Source organism: Muntiacus reevesi, chromosome 18 (assembly GCF_963930625.1).
Source record: "Muntiacus reevesi chromosome 18, mMunRee1.1, whole genome shotgun sequence".
Lineage (NCBI taxonomy): Eukaryota > Metazoa > Chordata > Mammalia > Artiodactyla > Cervidae > Muntiacus > Muntiacus reevesi.
This window is the reverse complement of record NC_089266.1, coordinates 53,063,136-53,078,636: the sequence shown is the minus strand read 5'-3', so window position 1 is coordinate 53,078,636 and position 15,501 is coordinate 53,063,136. Positions and strand designations below refer to the sequence as shown.

Sequence of the window (15,501 nt, the reverse complement as noted above, 5' to 3'; positions counted from 1 at the left end):
ACATGTGTCAACACAAGTCTCAAAATAAGATTCTTGAGTAAAAAGAACAAATTACAGAAGAATACATCTACAGTATGGGCTTCTCAGGTGGAGCTAGTGGTAAAGAACTAACTTGCCTGTCAATGCAGGAGATGTAAGAGACTCGGGTTCAATCCCTGGGTCAGGAAGATCCCCTAGAGGAGGGCATGGCAACCCGCTCCAGTATTCTTGCTTGGAGAATCCCATGGACAGAGGAACTTGTCCAGCTGCAGTCCATGGAGTCGAAAAGAGTCAGACATAAGTGATGTGGCTTAGCACACATACACATACATATATGGTCTAGATATAGTATGAAACCACTAATATAATGTTTTAAGACATGCAAAATAATATTGTGTGTTTGTTGCAGATGCATACATTGGGAAAAAATTTTTTTAATTTATTATTTTTTAAGTGGGAAGCATAAATACCTAGTCCAGGAAGCTATTTGTCACGGGGTAAGGAACCAGGCCTGAGTACACAGGGGGCTTCATTTGTGTGCTCATTTTGCTTCTAACCTGGGTGGTGGGTATGTGAATATTTGTTGTATAATCTTTGTAATTTTAGCATGCATGAAGTATTCCCTAACTATCAAGCAAGTGCCATCATAAGCCCCTACATCAGAGCTGCACATGACTGACACTTTAACTCTGAATTTCCTCACAGCCAGAGCTAAGCAGAACTAAGATACTAGATTTTCCAAAACCACAATAGTAAGCCATCCCAATTGTCCAGAAGAAGCACAGGTTTTCTTTGAATCAAGATGCAAAAGAAACTTCTCTCATGGATCTCCAGAATGGAAAAGATGGTGAATAACATTCCTACAGAATAAAAGGGGAGCATCATTCAACCATCTTCGAGCGTCTCCCAGTGCGCACTGGTGCTTCATGTCAAAACCAGACTCAGAGGAAGCTGCTCTGTGAGGACCCATCTCCGCAGCCGGCATCTGGAACCTTTCCAGAAGAGCAGGTCTCTGAGAAGCAACAGGGAAGCAGGCAGATTCTGGGGGCTGGTGCCTAGAAGCACGTGAGATAACCTCAACTCGGCAGGCTCTCCTTCAGCTCCTGCTCCACCACTGGGACCCCCTACAGCCTTCAAACTGGAGCAGCTATGGCCCTAGCTCGGAAGAATGTGCCCTTTGCCTGGGGCAGCTCACAGTCCCACTGACTTCTCTGACCCTGGGTCCATTCAGCTGCCTGTTGAAAACTTTGGTTCTTATCCTCATCTTACAAAATATACAGTCAAGGTAGTTGATGGAACAAGAAATAGAGCTGTATGCATTTTATGTAATTGTGATATTGTGATTTGTAATTAGATAAATACATTGGTCTCTGTCTCCAGCTCCTGACACAGCGCTCCTGAAACCTTTGTAATTTCCAGCAGGATAGGAGGGTCTTTTGTTCTAAAGCAGTGGGCTCTTGGATGGTTCCTGGTTGAGGTGCTGGTCACCAGAAAGACCAGGCCACAATCAGAAGCTTGGAATTTTTAGCCCTGACCCCCCATTCTCTTAAGAAGGGAGAAGGGTTGAAAATGATTGATCGTACCTACGTGATGAAGCTTCCATAAAATCTCAAAAGTGTGGGTTCAAAATACGTCCTGGTTTGTAAACACATGGAGGTCCTGGGAGGGAGACACCCTGCAGAGGGCTTGTCCTACGCATCTCTTCCATCCAGCCATTAATCTGTGTCCTTTATCACATGCAAACTGGTAAATGTAAGGAAGTGTTTCTCTGAAGTCTGTGAGTTGCTGTACCAAATTAATCATACCCAAGGAGCGGGTGGTTGGAAGCTCTGATCTACAGCTGGTTGGTGTGAGGTACAGATGATAACCTGGATTTGTGACTGGCATCTGAGGTATGTGGGGGGAGATGGGGTGGGCAGTCTCAAAAGACTGGGCTCTCAACCTGGGGACCTAATGCTATCTCTGGGCAGACAGGGTCAGAGCTGAATTAAACGGTAGGATACTCAGTTGATGTCTCAGAGAATCGATTGTTGTGGGGGAAGCCGCCACACACTTGCTGACCAGACGTGTTATACGGGAGTAGTAAAGGCAACTCCCAGGAAGAACACCCGGGAGGGAAGAACTGGGTTTCTCCCCACATTGTTGTTGCTATTTAGTCATAAGTTGTGTCCAGCTCTTTGTGACCCCGTGGACTGCATCCCGCCAGGCTCTTCTGTCCATGGGATTCTCCAGGCAAGAACACTGGAGTGGGTAGCCGTGCCCTCCTCCAGGGGATCTTCCTGACCCAGGGATCAAACCTCCATCTCCTACGTCTCCTGCAATGGCAGGCGGGTTCTTTACCACTAGGGCCCCCTGGGAAGGCCCTATGCTGGTTTCCTAGAGCTGCCGCAACAAACCACCACAAATGGAGTAGCCTGAAGCAAGAAGAATGTGTTCTTTCACAGTTCTGGGGTCTGTGCGGCCATGCTCTCCCTGAGGGGTCTAAGGGCGGACCCCTCCTTGCCTCTCCCAGCTTCTGCTGGTTGCAGGCACCCCTCAGCACTCTGGTTTTTGCTCACATCTCTCCAGTCTCGGCCTCTGTCTTCACGCAGCCGTCTTCCCTCTTTCTGTGTGTCTGTTTCCTAATATCTTGCTCGTAAGGATGCCAGCCATTAGATTTGGGGCTCGCTCTAATGCAATATGACCATGCCTTCATTTGTTTACATCTGCAAAGACCTGATTGTCAAATAAGGTGACATTCACAGGCACCGGAAATTAGGACTTCAGCATATCTTTGGGGGACGACACAATTCAACCCAAAGTAGAACCTTAGTCTTGGCCAGGCAAGATAATAGCCATCTGCATGTGCTATTTTACAACAGGAGGTCCTGGTGAGGCACGCAGAACTAACAAGTTATCACCAACCTGAAGAATTCAGGAAAGGTCAAAAGGAGAGAGGAGACGCCCGTCCATGTGTCCTACCAACCTCCCAGAATCCTTCTCACTGGAATCCATCTTCACTAAGCGATGTTTGTGCCACAGGAAAGACCCTGAGTCAGAGCGATGGGCCAAAGAAAACCCAGAAACTAATCCCATCGTCATAAACCCTGAGACTGCCAGCCATGGGGCAGAGCGGTCCTCCTGGGTTCTCTTACTCTGCTGCTCTCCGCCCGGGCGCCATAAAGCTTCTTCCTTTATCAGCATGTGTCTCCTAATACAATTCATTTCCGAGAGTTAGACAAAGGCCCACTCTCGGGCCCTGGAAGGGGTCCCCCTTCCTACAATATTACTATTCAGAGGAACTAGGTGGAAATACACCATAGCGGAAGCAAGAGAGACTCTAAGTTAGCTGAACCCTCATCCATCGTAGCAGGAAGCTCAGACACTGTGACCACAGATGGTAAACAAGAATTAGTGGTATAAACTATGATTTCTGGAAAGGGAATCACCAGGGGCCCTAAAACTAGACGTAGTTAACAGTGGTTGCCCCCAGGGACTGACATGGGGTAGGAGGAGGCTGGGAGCCCGTTCAGGGAACTGTGGGAAATGCGAATGTGGACTGGGAATTGCTTGCATGCAAGGCAATATGGGATCTCAGTTCCCTGACCAGGGATCAAACCACGCCCTCTCCAAGTCTTAGCCATTGGACTGCCAAAGAAGTCCCTAAATTACTTTTAATTACCATCTTCTCAGGCCTAATGATGGTATTGTTAAGGTCTTGTTTTTCAAAGTAGCAGACTGTCAGTTCAGTTCTGTTCAGTCGCTCAGTCGAGTCTGACTCTTTGCAACCCCGTGGATTGCAACACACCAGGCCTCCCTGTCCATCACCAACTCCTAGAGTTTACTCAAACTCATGTGCATTGAGTCAGTGATGCCGTCCAACCACCTCATCCTCTGTCGTCCCCTTCTCTTCCCGCCTTCAATCTTTCCCAGCAACAGGGTCTTTTCCAGTGAGTCAGTTCTTTGCATCACGTGGCCAAAGTATTGGAGTTTCAGCTTCAACATCAGTCCTTCCAATAAATAGTCAGGACTGATTTCCTTTAGGATTGACTGGTTGGATCTCCTTGCTGTCCAAGGAACTCTCAAGAGTCTTCTCCAACACTGCAGTTCAAAAGCATCAGTTCTTCAGTGCTCAGCTTTCTTTACAGTCCAATTCTCACATCCATACATGACTACTGGAAAAACCATAGCTTTGACTAGACGGACCTTTGTTGGCAAAGTAATGTCTCTGCTTTTTAATATGCTGTCTAGGTTGGTCATAACTTTTCTTCCATAGAGCAAGTGTCTTTTAGTTTCATGGCTGCAGTCACCATCTGCAGTGATTTTGGAGCCCCCAAAAATAAAGTCTGTCACTGTTTCCATTGTTTCCCCATCTATTTGCCATGAAGTGATGGGATCAGGTGCCATGATCTTAGTTTTCTGAATGTTGAGCTTTAAGCCAACTTTTTCAGTCTCCTCTTTCACTTTTATCAAGAAGCTCTTTAGTTCTTCTTCACTTTCTGCCATAAGGGTAGTGTCATCTGCATATCTGAGGTTTTTGATATTTCTCCTGGCCATCTTGATTCCAGCTTGTGCTTCATCCAGCCCAGCGTTTCTCATGATGTACTCTGCATATAAGTTAAATAAGCAGGGTGACAATATACAGCCTTGACATACTTCTTTCCCGATTTGGAACCAGTGTGTTGTTCCATGTACAGTTCTAACTGTTGCTTCCTGACCTGCATACAGATTTCTCAGGAGGCAGGTCAGTGTGGTCTGGTATTCCCATCTCTTGAAGAATTTTCCACAGTTTGTTGTGATCCACACCGTCAAAGGCTTTTGCATAGTCACTAAAGCAGACGTAGATGTTTTTCTGGAACTCTCTTGCTCTGCCCTTGGACGTGGGGAATCTCTGCACAGTCACTCCAGCACCGCGCAGAAGCAGACTGTAGCCTTGGGTAAAAGTGAAAGTTGTTCAGCCCTGTCTGACTCTTTGTGACCCCATAGACTATAACCCGCCAGGCTCCTCTGTCCATGGGATTCTCCAGGCAAGAATACTGGAGTAGGCTGCCATTTCCTTCTCCAAGGGATCTTCCCGACCCAGAGAGTGAACCCAGGTCTCCTGCTTTACAGGCAGACTCTTTACCAGCTGAGCCACAAGGAAAGATTGTAGCCTTGGGTGACAGAGGCCATGTCTGGACTTACTTTAAAAATATGTCAGCTGTTTCTGGGTGGTGCATGGGGTTGGAGGCTGAGAGCTTCCCCTGCTGCCACCAACATGGAGAGTTTGTACCCAATCCCATTCTTAGTGCTCAAAAACCTGAACCTGACGCTGAAGAAGCCGCCCTGGTTGCACATGCCGTCGGCTGTGATGGTGTACACTCTGGTGGTGGTGTCTTACTTCCTCATCACTGGAGGAATCATTTATGATGTTACTGTTGAACCTCCAAGTGTTGGTTCAGTGACTGATGAACACGGGCGTCAGAGACCCGTTGCTTTCTTGGCCTAAATGGACAGTATATTAGGGAAGGACTTGCATCCAGCTTCCTGTTTGAGTTTTTTCATGTCTAGAGTCTTCATGAGAATGAAGTTGCTGGGGTATCTGATGGGTTAGAGTGTCTTTTGAGAAGAAATCAGCAGGTACTGAATTTGCTCCTGTTAATGAAATTTTAAAGACTGTACCAGTCCTCGGATATGAAATACGGAAAAGGATGAAAGGTAGCAGAAAAGAAACATCTAGAGAAAATATAGGAGCCATATTAAAGCTTGGACTAGAATGTCTTTTTGGTGTCAGAAACAACCTTATCAGTATCTTTTTCTGCTGGCCTTTACTGACGTATCAATGATGTTAAGTGGCATTTTCTTTGGGGTTTTCTTTTTATTTCTTAAAGAAAATGTACTTCATTTCTACAGCTATAATACTGAATAAAGTGATTATTTTTTACAAAGCCCTTGACATTTTTTGGAGGTGACTTTTCTGACCTTCAGAAATTAATGTAAAACCAGGAAGTGAGACCCCATAAGCTGAGACCTCTGGACAGCTTATCAGTTTTATCAATGGCGCTTTGCCTTTAAACAGAGTGTGTGGCAGTACATCATTTCAGATATGTACGGAAGACTGTTTCTGGAAAAATAAGATATATGAAAAGAGCAGAAATAAATAATTTTTCTAATTTAAAAAAATTTCAGAAAAAATACAGATGAGCAGATATGGCAAAATATTAATGAGTTAAGTCTACATGATGAATATATGGAGGATCATTGCACATATTTTCTCTACCTTTGTGAGTGTTTCCATAATCAACATTTAAAAACTGAAAAGATCTTAAGTATGTATTTAGTAAGTCTTGGAGCATGCTTTCTTGCCCCAGCTTTGTGGTTCTTCTCGGACCCACAGACCCAAAGACTATGCCTTCTGAGGTCTTGCAGCTCAACCCTTTATTTTACAAATGGCTGAAAAGGTTAATGGCTTTCCAAAGTCACGGCCAGTTAGGGGAAGAGCTGAGTCTGGGCTGGATCTGCAGGAGCCTCAGCCTGTGCTCCACCTCTGCTGTCACCTCCCGCCTCGGTTTAGGGCTTAAAGGAGCTATTTTTAAATGTCAGTAAGCAATGGCGGCATACTCGGTTCTTTTGTGTTGTGTTGTGTTGTTAAGGCAGACATTGCCTATGGGTCACTGAGTCCTCATACATACGAAATTTTGATTATACCCTGAAAGTTTTATTCTTTTCAACATGACAGTAAAGTACATTCAAGTCCTTTAGATCTTGTTGAAGTAACCCCTGTGGGCTTTGGCAGCGCGTATGTCAGTTGAGCAATAAGCATCTGTCATCTGTCTTTCATTAATATTAATTATAAGTGGCCTACAGCTCAGGGGAACAAAGTCCTGTAGATGAGACTTTCCTAAATTCGACCTTCTTGACTTCATAGGTATTCAAAGTGGTTCTTTTCAGAGGTTGGTCTGAATTTGATTTTGATTACTTCAGTAATCAAAAGAGAAGGAGTAAACAGGTCCAATCCTGAGAACATGTTGGATTGGCACTTAAGTTGCCCAGGCTAGGAGACACCGCTGGAAAGCTGTAGGACTGTGCAAAATTCTGGTGGCTTTTATCCGCCTGGAACTTAGGTTACCAGACGTTCCTCCTCAGCTGGCCCGTCTCCCACAGCCCCTTCCTCTCCTCTCACATCCAAACGTGGGAAAGTGAGAGCGGGGGCGACGTTGCCTTTTTAGGATTTAATTTGGAGTGTTTCTGAGGTTAAGCCTCTTGTTCTCACCTCAGGGGCCCCCACGAGCGTGGCAGGAGCCGGGTGCGGTAAGATCAGCCAGGCACCGCGCCTGGACCCTCCCTCTGCCCGGTCTGGACTGGAGACCCTGCCTCGCCATGAGAGGCGACAGTCGGCCCAAGGCTGAGGCAGCAGTGACAACACCAACCCATGGTCCGATGAGTTTTACCCTCAGGGGACTGGAAGCCTCGAGGGGCCGAAGCGACACATGCGCCAGGGCAGGGGGGTGGAAGGGGATGAGCTGCAGGAGGGTGCGAAGGCGAAGGCAGGGACCCTGCCGTGAGCTGGAGCAGGCCCATCTCACTGCACTTGGCAGAGGCCAGGGAAGCGAGTGAGAGAGCTCAGGACCCCCCTCCCCACGTTTAATGTGCTGTAGATGACCCTGAGCGTGTCTGCAGGGGGTTGTGGAAGAGTGGGCCTCCTCAGCAGGAGAGACCGCCGGCCTCCACAGTCCCCGGCTCTGCTCTCCTGGGGGAAGCCTGGATCTGCGGCTCCAGGGCCATTTCCACCTCCCCACACCGCTATTTCCTGTCCCTGTAGAAGGCTTGAGCACTCACACAGTTCAGTCACATCTGTATCTTGTGTGCGTTCTACCTCCAAAGCATACACGGTGCTGGTACAAGTCTCCCTACGGTCTGGATGGGGAAACGTTTCTTTGTCCATTCGTTCACTCAACAAACACACTTTCAAGGACCTACTAGGCTCTCCAGTTCGATTGCTGGGTCGGGAAGATCCCCTGGAAAAGGGAGAGGCTACCCACTCCAGAATTCTTGGACTTCCCTTGTGCCTCAGCTGGTAAAGAATCCGCCTGCAATGTGGGAGGCCTGGTTTTGATCCCTGAGTTGGGAAGATCCCCTGGAGAAGGGAAAGGCAACCCACTCCAGCATTCTGGCCTGGAGAATTCCATGGATTGTTCAGTCCATGGGGTCATAAAGAGTCGGACATGACTGAGCGCTTTCACTTCACTGGCACTGAATATTTAGAAAGATTAAGTGACCTGTCCAAAGCCATGGTCACACACAGGGAAGCAAGCACCAGGACTCGAACACAATTCTTTTGACTGAGCCCTCCAGAGGAAAGAGGCCAGAGCTCTTCCTCCAGGCCTCTAGGTCATGACACTCGGGCTTCCCCCTACAGTCTGGGGTGCAGAGGAGAGAAAGAAAGGAGAAAAAGGTTACCACAAGGAAGGCAGGGGAGCAATAATGACAAAGGAAAAAGGGGACAGAAGGAATGCCATTAAGACACCAGTTTCTACACACACACACACACACACACACACACACACACACACACACACTGCTTAAGAAATCACTAAAGAAAAGCAAGTTTTCCAGTGAAACCTACCAGCACTGGGTAAGTTCCAATAATGGACAAGTTCCCAGGATGGTCTTTGGTTTCCTCCTTTGTGTTTTTTGGTTGATTGATTGGCTACTAGGAGGCTGGAAGAAGATAAAAGAGATGGTAACTACTGGGGGAGAGGGTTGAGAAAAGACAAATGATTAAACAAGCATCTGGTGAAAAGGTATATGACACCACGTTTTGTTGCTTCTGCATTTTGGTCTAAAGCACGTTCATTTCCATCCAGTGGGAATCAACAGTTGCTGAAGCTTTCCAAGCAGAGAGAGCGAAGACAGATCCCGTTTGTTGACGCTGGTTTCCTGCCTATCACAACTTCAAGAGGTAGCTGTGGGTTTTCCCATCCTGCAGATAAGGAAACCGAGGCACAAGCTATTCATTGGCTCACTCCCCTCATGTCACAAGACAAAGCAATCGATCAGGGTTTCAAACTCGGGTCTGTCTTTTCACGGCTCCGCACTGCCCCCTCTGCCTGCACCGTTCTCCCCCTCCATCCTCCGAAGCAGATTCGCAGACGTGTCATTGGCTGGAGACGGTCGGAGAACCCTGCTGGGGGCAGAGACGCCAGGACCTCAGCACTGGTTCGGTCCTTCCCTTCCTGCTCATGTTAGGGTGCAGACCGCGCTGGGCCCAGCCACCCCCAACTCGGCAGGTCTTGGCATGTGTCCTGTGGCCCTTCCACTCCAATCTCTACTGTACCCCCAGGCACCCCCAGGACCTCAGCTTCCTAAATCTCAGCCAGAACATCATTTTCCAAGGACACTCGCCAACCTTGAAAGGCAAGGTATCCCGAGGCAAGGAAACGAACCGATCGTGCCCCATCAGCGTGAGAGGGCAGCGCCATCTAGCGGTGCTGGGGCCAAGGTCCCAGGCGGTGACATTTTCAAACAATCAATATCTCATTATTAACCATAATCACAACCTGATGTTTGCTTTTGGAGAAATGTTCAGCAGCAAGGGATGCACATGCACTTTTCTGCATGTTTCAAGAGGTCTGAGATCCTAAATGCCACAGTGACTATTAAACAGTGTCCTGCCTGTGAGCAAACAGGAGGGAGTGGAGATTGATTGTGTATCTTTTTCATCTAAGCTGCTCACCCAAAACAAAGCATCCGCTGAAGCCACTGACCTTTCACTAACTGCTGGAAGGAAAATGCTTGATAAATAATAAATAGACCACTACTGGATTTTGCTTAGAACCATCTTTTAATTAAAAGAACTGAGCGACTAGAAGGTCAGGTGACTGACATTTCAGTTCCAGTTCAGGAAAAGCATCAATGGAGGGTAAAACTATACCCCAAATGTAATTTCATTGTCAGCTAGCATTTAAGGAAAATCCCTTCTCTGTAATCTGCACCGATGGGCGGGGGCGACCACGACAGCAGCATTTGTAGGGGACTCAGCACTTAACTTCCTGCCTCCCTTGCCTTCCCCAGGCAACCTTTTAATTTTCGTGCTGCAGCAATAAACACTTGTCTGGTTCAACCTCTCCACAGAAACTGCTCCAGTGCTGGGCTCATCCAATCAGACCCGCCCGCCTCACTGAGCGCTACCCCGGGAGTGACAGGAAAGCCATTTCCTGTCTTTTCCACAGGAGGGCAAGTGCCCTTCCTCCATCAGCCAAGGTGACCTCTACCAAGTGCTCACTGAGCCTGCTCAGGCATCTGTCTCGTCGAGCCCCATCAAAAGCTCAGAATGCATGATTAACCCGGCCAGCCAGTCTCCCAGCTTTTGGCTGTTCTGGGATAGGGCTCAGGAACAACGCCCAACCCCACATACACGGACATATGCGCACACACTCCACTCACATTTCCTCGTTCCCAGCTCAACAGAGCCAGCTTGCTTTCACTCTCAGAGCCACCCTGTCACATGCCGCAGCTCCCAGGTAGTCAGGGAAACGGACGGCCCAGTTCTGAGTCAGGCTTGGTCGGAGCCTAGAAGGATGAACAAGGCTGCACAGCCTGAGTGAGCCTTGTCTGGGTGCCCGAGAACAGAGGCGGGCATCAGTGCTGGCCTCAGAGAAAGCCTCATCATCCTACTTGAATCGGATGATAAGATTCTCTTCCCACTTTGTTTAAAAAGAAAGAAGCTGGTGAGTGTCTTCCAGTGGCAAGTCGTCATTTATTTTTATTTGGCTGTGTCAGTCTTAGTGGCCGGTGGCATGCGGGATCTTCAATCTTCGTTGCGGCGATCTTCGTTGCAGCATTGGAGGTCTTCGCTTGCTGGCATGCAAGATCTTTAGTTGCAGCATGTGGGATCCAGTTCCCTGACCGGGGATCGAACCCAGGCCCCCTGCATTGGGAGCTTGGGGTCCTAGCCACTGGACCACCAGGGAAGTCCCCAGCCATTATTCATTTGGGGAAAGGGTATCATTCTAAGAAAACCAAGAATTCTTCAGAGGCACAGTTTTTCCTGTAATACCAGTTTCACTATCAGAGAACAGGATATTAAGTATTAAACAAATGGTCCCCAATCTTACAACAGTTTGCTTACAATTTTTCAACTTTACAATGGCATGAAAAATCTGCATTTGGTAGAAACTGTACTTTGACTTTGGAATCTTGATCTTCTCCTAACCTAGCGATATGTACATGATACTATCTTGTGATGCTGGGCAGAGCAGCTCCGGGTCAGCCATGCAATCACAAGGGTAAATAACTGATACTCTGACAACCATCCTGTTTTTCACTATCAGTACAGTATTCAACAAATCACATGAGATATTCAGCACTTTATTATAAAATAAGCTTTGTGTTAGAGGATTTTGCCCAACTGTAGGATAATGGAAGTGTTCTGAGCATGTTTAAGGTAGGCTGGCCTAAGTTCTGATGTAAAGGGGAGGTAAGTGTATTATTTTAAACTTATGATATTTTCAACTTATGATGTGTTTGTAGGGACTTAACCCCATCATAAGTCAAGGAAGACTACACAAAATTACGAAAAGAGTTGTGCTTGCCTTTTAAGGACACACAGTCAAGGATCAGTTCCACCCACAGGACTTCTCTGGTGGCCCAGTGATTGAGGCTTCCCCTTCCAATGCAGTGGGTGTGGGCTTAATCCCTGGTCAGGGAGCTAAGGTGCTGAGATCCCCCCATGCCTCAAAAATAAATAACAAATAAAATAAAAGTAATATTGTAACACGTTCAATAAAGGCTTCAAAAATGGTCCACATTAAAAAAAAAAAAATCTTTAAAAGAAAAATATCAGGTCTACCCAACAAAAGCAAACAAAGAACTGTATAAAACCTGGTGAACCCAGGACCACTGCAACAACCCTCACTATTTAGATGCAGGAATATGCTGGCCCTGTTTCCTTTGCTAACATTCTTACTCCCCAGCCCTGGGCACTCACCGGGTTCAGCCCCCACATCCTGCGTCTCCTTCTCTTACCTTGAGAGCTCATTCGTTCTCCTGGCTCCAGCCCTCCCCTGTGCTAAGGTTTCCTCCCCATCTCCCAGACCTCCAGCCCAAATCTCTGTCTGCCACTTGAATGCTGTCCTCTAACTCAGCATGTTGAGAAATGCAGCTCTCTTCCCCACCTTGACCTCTGTTAGTGACGTCACTATTCTTCCGGTACTCGGGTTGGCAAGCTTGGAGTCTCAGCCTCCAAGTGGGATGACTGCAGAGACCAAAGTCTTTCTGACATGCCTCCTCCTCCCTCCCTCCCTCATTGCCCACCCCCCATCCCATTCTTTATGTCACATCTGGCCGAATCTTCCTTTGACCTGACGATATCTTCACTGTGTTACTTCTCTGCTCCAACCTTCTTACACCCACTCAACTCCTCTGTGTAGTTACGGAGTCCAACGTGATCTGATCCCATCTAATCTGTTCAAACCTGTTTTCCACTGCTCCTCAAGAGAGTGATAAAGGTACCCATCACACATATTACAAGTGAGTTTTGTGTTCGGTATCTCAAGTATAGTATTAACACTAACTGGAAGCCAAAGAGGGAAACATCATCCGTGCTTTGTAGTCAGAGAGACCATGACAGGCACAAGGTCACACCGGTAAAAACCGGAACGAGAACTAGAACCCAGACCCACAGACTCATCTTGTGCAGATTGCACTGTAACCTGGACATATGCCTTCCTTGGCTTCAGCTCAGCAGACCCCCATGGAGGGCTCACTCCTGATTTAATGCTTCGGTGTGTACACATAAGGATTTCTGCCCTTGCTCACGCCGCACATGGGAAGAGGAGAGCTACCCTGGCATGGAAGACCGGGGTCAACCAGAGCACAGACCGTGGACCTGGGATACTGACTGCAGTGAGCACAGCCTGGAAGGGGCTCAACAGGGACTTGACACCTGTTGTGAACGTCAGTAAAGCTTTCCAGTGCAAATACCTTGTGAAAAGGTCAATGAATGGTTTTTAAAGACCACGGTGGCAGGTAGGTGTACCTGGCAGAAAAAGCAGCAGGCACACTTTCGCATCCCTCCCACCCACACTTCAAGGCTCCCCAGGCAGCGGTCCTAGACTAGTCTAGGGCTGATCCCTCTTCCTGTCTCTCTACACCTTACTAATTTAAAAGGATTCCTGTTCATCTTGCTTTGAAAGTCACCTCATCTTCCCAACAGCGGTAAGTTTCTCTAACTTAAGAAAGAGGTCACAGGACTTCCCTCCTAGTCCAGTGGTTAAGAATCCACCTTGCATGCAGGGGACATGGTCAGGGAACTAAGATATCACATGCTGTGGACCAACTAAGCCTGCCGGCTGCAACTAGGGCCAGTGCACCACATATAAGAGCCTGCAGGACGCAACGCAGATCCCCCACCCCACCCCCGGCCACAGCTTAGCCCTGACCACATAAATGAGTACATTAAAAAATGAGATCACACTTCCATTCTCTCCAAACACTATAGGGGCCTGGTGATGAGTTTTGTTCACAGTGACCGTGGGAAGAGTTCTGAATGCCCCAAGGAAGCCTCACACCTTTGGCCTTGTTTTGTTCCCTTTTATTTATTGGCATGCCACGTGGCTTGTGGGATTCCCCGACCAGATTGAAACCAGGCCCTTGGCAGTGACTGCAGAACCCTAACCACTGAATCACCAGGGGATTTCCTTGCTTTTTCTTTTTAAAGATTTTCCACCCTGGCTTCCTCGGAAGCCTAAATTTTGGTCACCCACTCCCTCATCCAGGGACTGCCAGTGGGAAGGGAGCAGCTGTTCCAGGATCCTTTTGGGGGAATCGTTCAGGGCACTGGAGCTCCTAGGTTCTCTCTCCAGCTCCAGGTGGGCAGGTGGGGGTGCTGAGCACACTTCTGACTTAGCCCAGCAGCTCACGGACCTCCCCTCAAATCGTGAGACCTAACCTGGCTCTGTGTGAACTGGTACTTGGCACCACCCCCCAGTTGCTCACAATGACATCCCCTTGGTTTTGATCACTGAACTTCAACCTAAAGGTTTGCTATGCATCAAAGCATCTGAGACTTTAAGTGGAAAACGAAGTACAGAACACTATGCATTATGTCCCCCTGTACACATTCAAAATTATTTCTACAAACAGGTGATAGTGGTGGCCTCACGGAAGGAAAAATGGGAGGGCCAGGGGATACAGTGGGGCTTTTCACCATGGGCATTTTGGACCATGGGCATAATTTTAATTATGCAATCAACAAATTTTTAAAACATTTTCACTATTAGGACAAAGAAACTGCCTTTTAAGTCCTAGAAAGGTGGGAGGTGGGAGGGGGGATCGGGATGGGGAACACATGTAAATCCATGGCTGATTCATGTCAATGTATGGCAAAAACCACTACAATATTGTAAAGTAATTAGCCTCCAACTAATAAAAATAAATTTTAAAAAGTTGTTAAAGACCAATAAATAAATAAATAAATAAATAAATCTATCTGTTAAGCCTATGAGATTACAAGGTTTATCTGTTACAAATTCTAGAGTTGCAAATAAATAATGTACTAATGAACTTAAAAAATAAATTAAAAAATCCTAGAAAGGTTTAGAAAGGTAACAAGTCAGCCCCGAACGTTCCTCTGAGAACAGAACAGTCTCTTCTACCTGTTGAAATCCTTCTCCCAGGGCCTGGCCTGGTATTTGGCACCCAATGGCTGTCCAATGTTGAATGGACCTAATTTACTTCCCCATCTAAATGCAATGCATTCCCTAAACAAGAGGAATTGTAGAACAAAGTTGGGGGTAAGGGGAAGTGATACGGCTGAGAACGGCTTTTGCCCCCCGTACTCATCGACTTTCCGTGACCTGAGCACCACGTGCAAGGTGTCTGGCTGTGGGATGTGGACCCTGCCCCTAACCTACCAGGAGACAGAAGACACTGTGCGCAAAGAACAGGGGGAGAAAGCTCCATGGGTTTGAAAGTAAGAAGTTTCTGAAGAAGTTCATTAATAGCTGAGGAGTATTTAGTCAGTAAAAGATAAGGAAATGAAAAAGCAGGAGAGTTGGCAAAAACTCGTAAGCACAGCTGGATACCAGGGAGGCAGGTGGATGGGGGTGGGGAGTGTCATCCCTCTTGGCAGCTGTTACCTACAGAGACATCATCTGAGTTCATTCTTCAGCTAGATATGATCAGTCATTCATTCAAGAAATCTTTCCTGAGCAGCCTACTATGCACAGGTCTATGCTGTCTCCAGCACTCAATTCATGAGATAATAGTTTTGACCTTACTTCATCATCAGTGATAGGTGCTTGCTCTTACTGCAAAGCACAAGCCAGCCTGGTCTCTCAAGCAAAAAGTACAAAGAATATTCAAAGACAGAAACAGCTGGCCAGGGAACCACATGTGATATGCAAGTGAAAGTCGAATGGATCCGAGAAAAGAAATGTACCAGAGAATCAAATGTGAACACAAGACTCCAAGCAAACCAACTCAGAGTGAATCCCATTCAAACAATACATATAAAGGTTTTCTCATGCTATTTACAATTTTAAAGTAAATTTACTTTATAAG

General features: G+C 47.1%; 1 pseudogene; it reads left to right on the top strand.

The window, feature by feature from the left end:
- Positions 1–5,215: 5,215 nt before the first annotated feature.
- LOC136150215 (oligosaccharyltransferase complex subunit OSTC pseudogene) lies at positions 5,216–5,446 on the top strand (annotated as a pseudogene).
- The last annotated feature ends 10,055 nt before the right edge of the window (positions 5,447–15,501 follow it).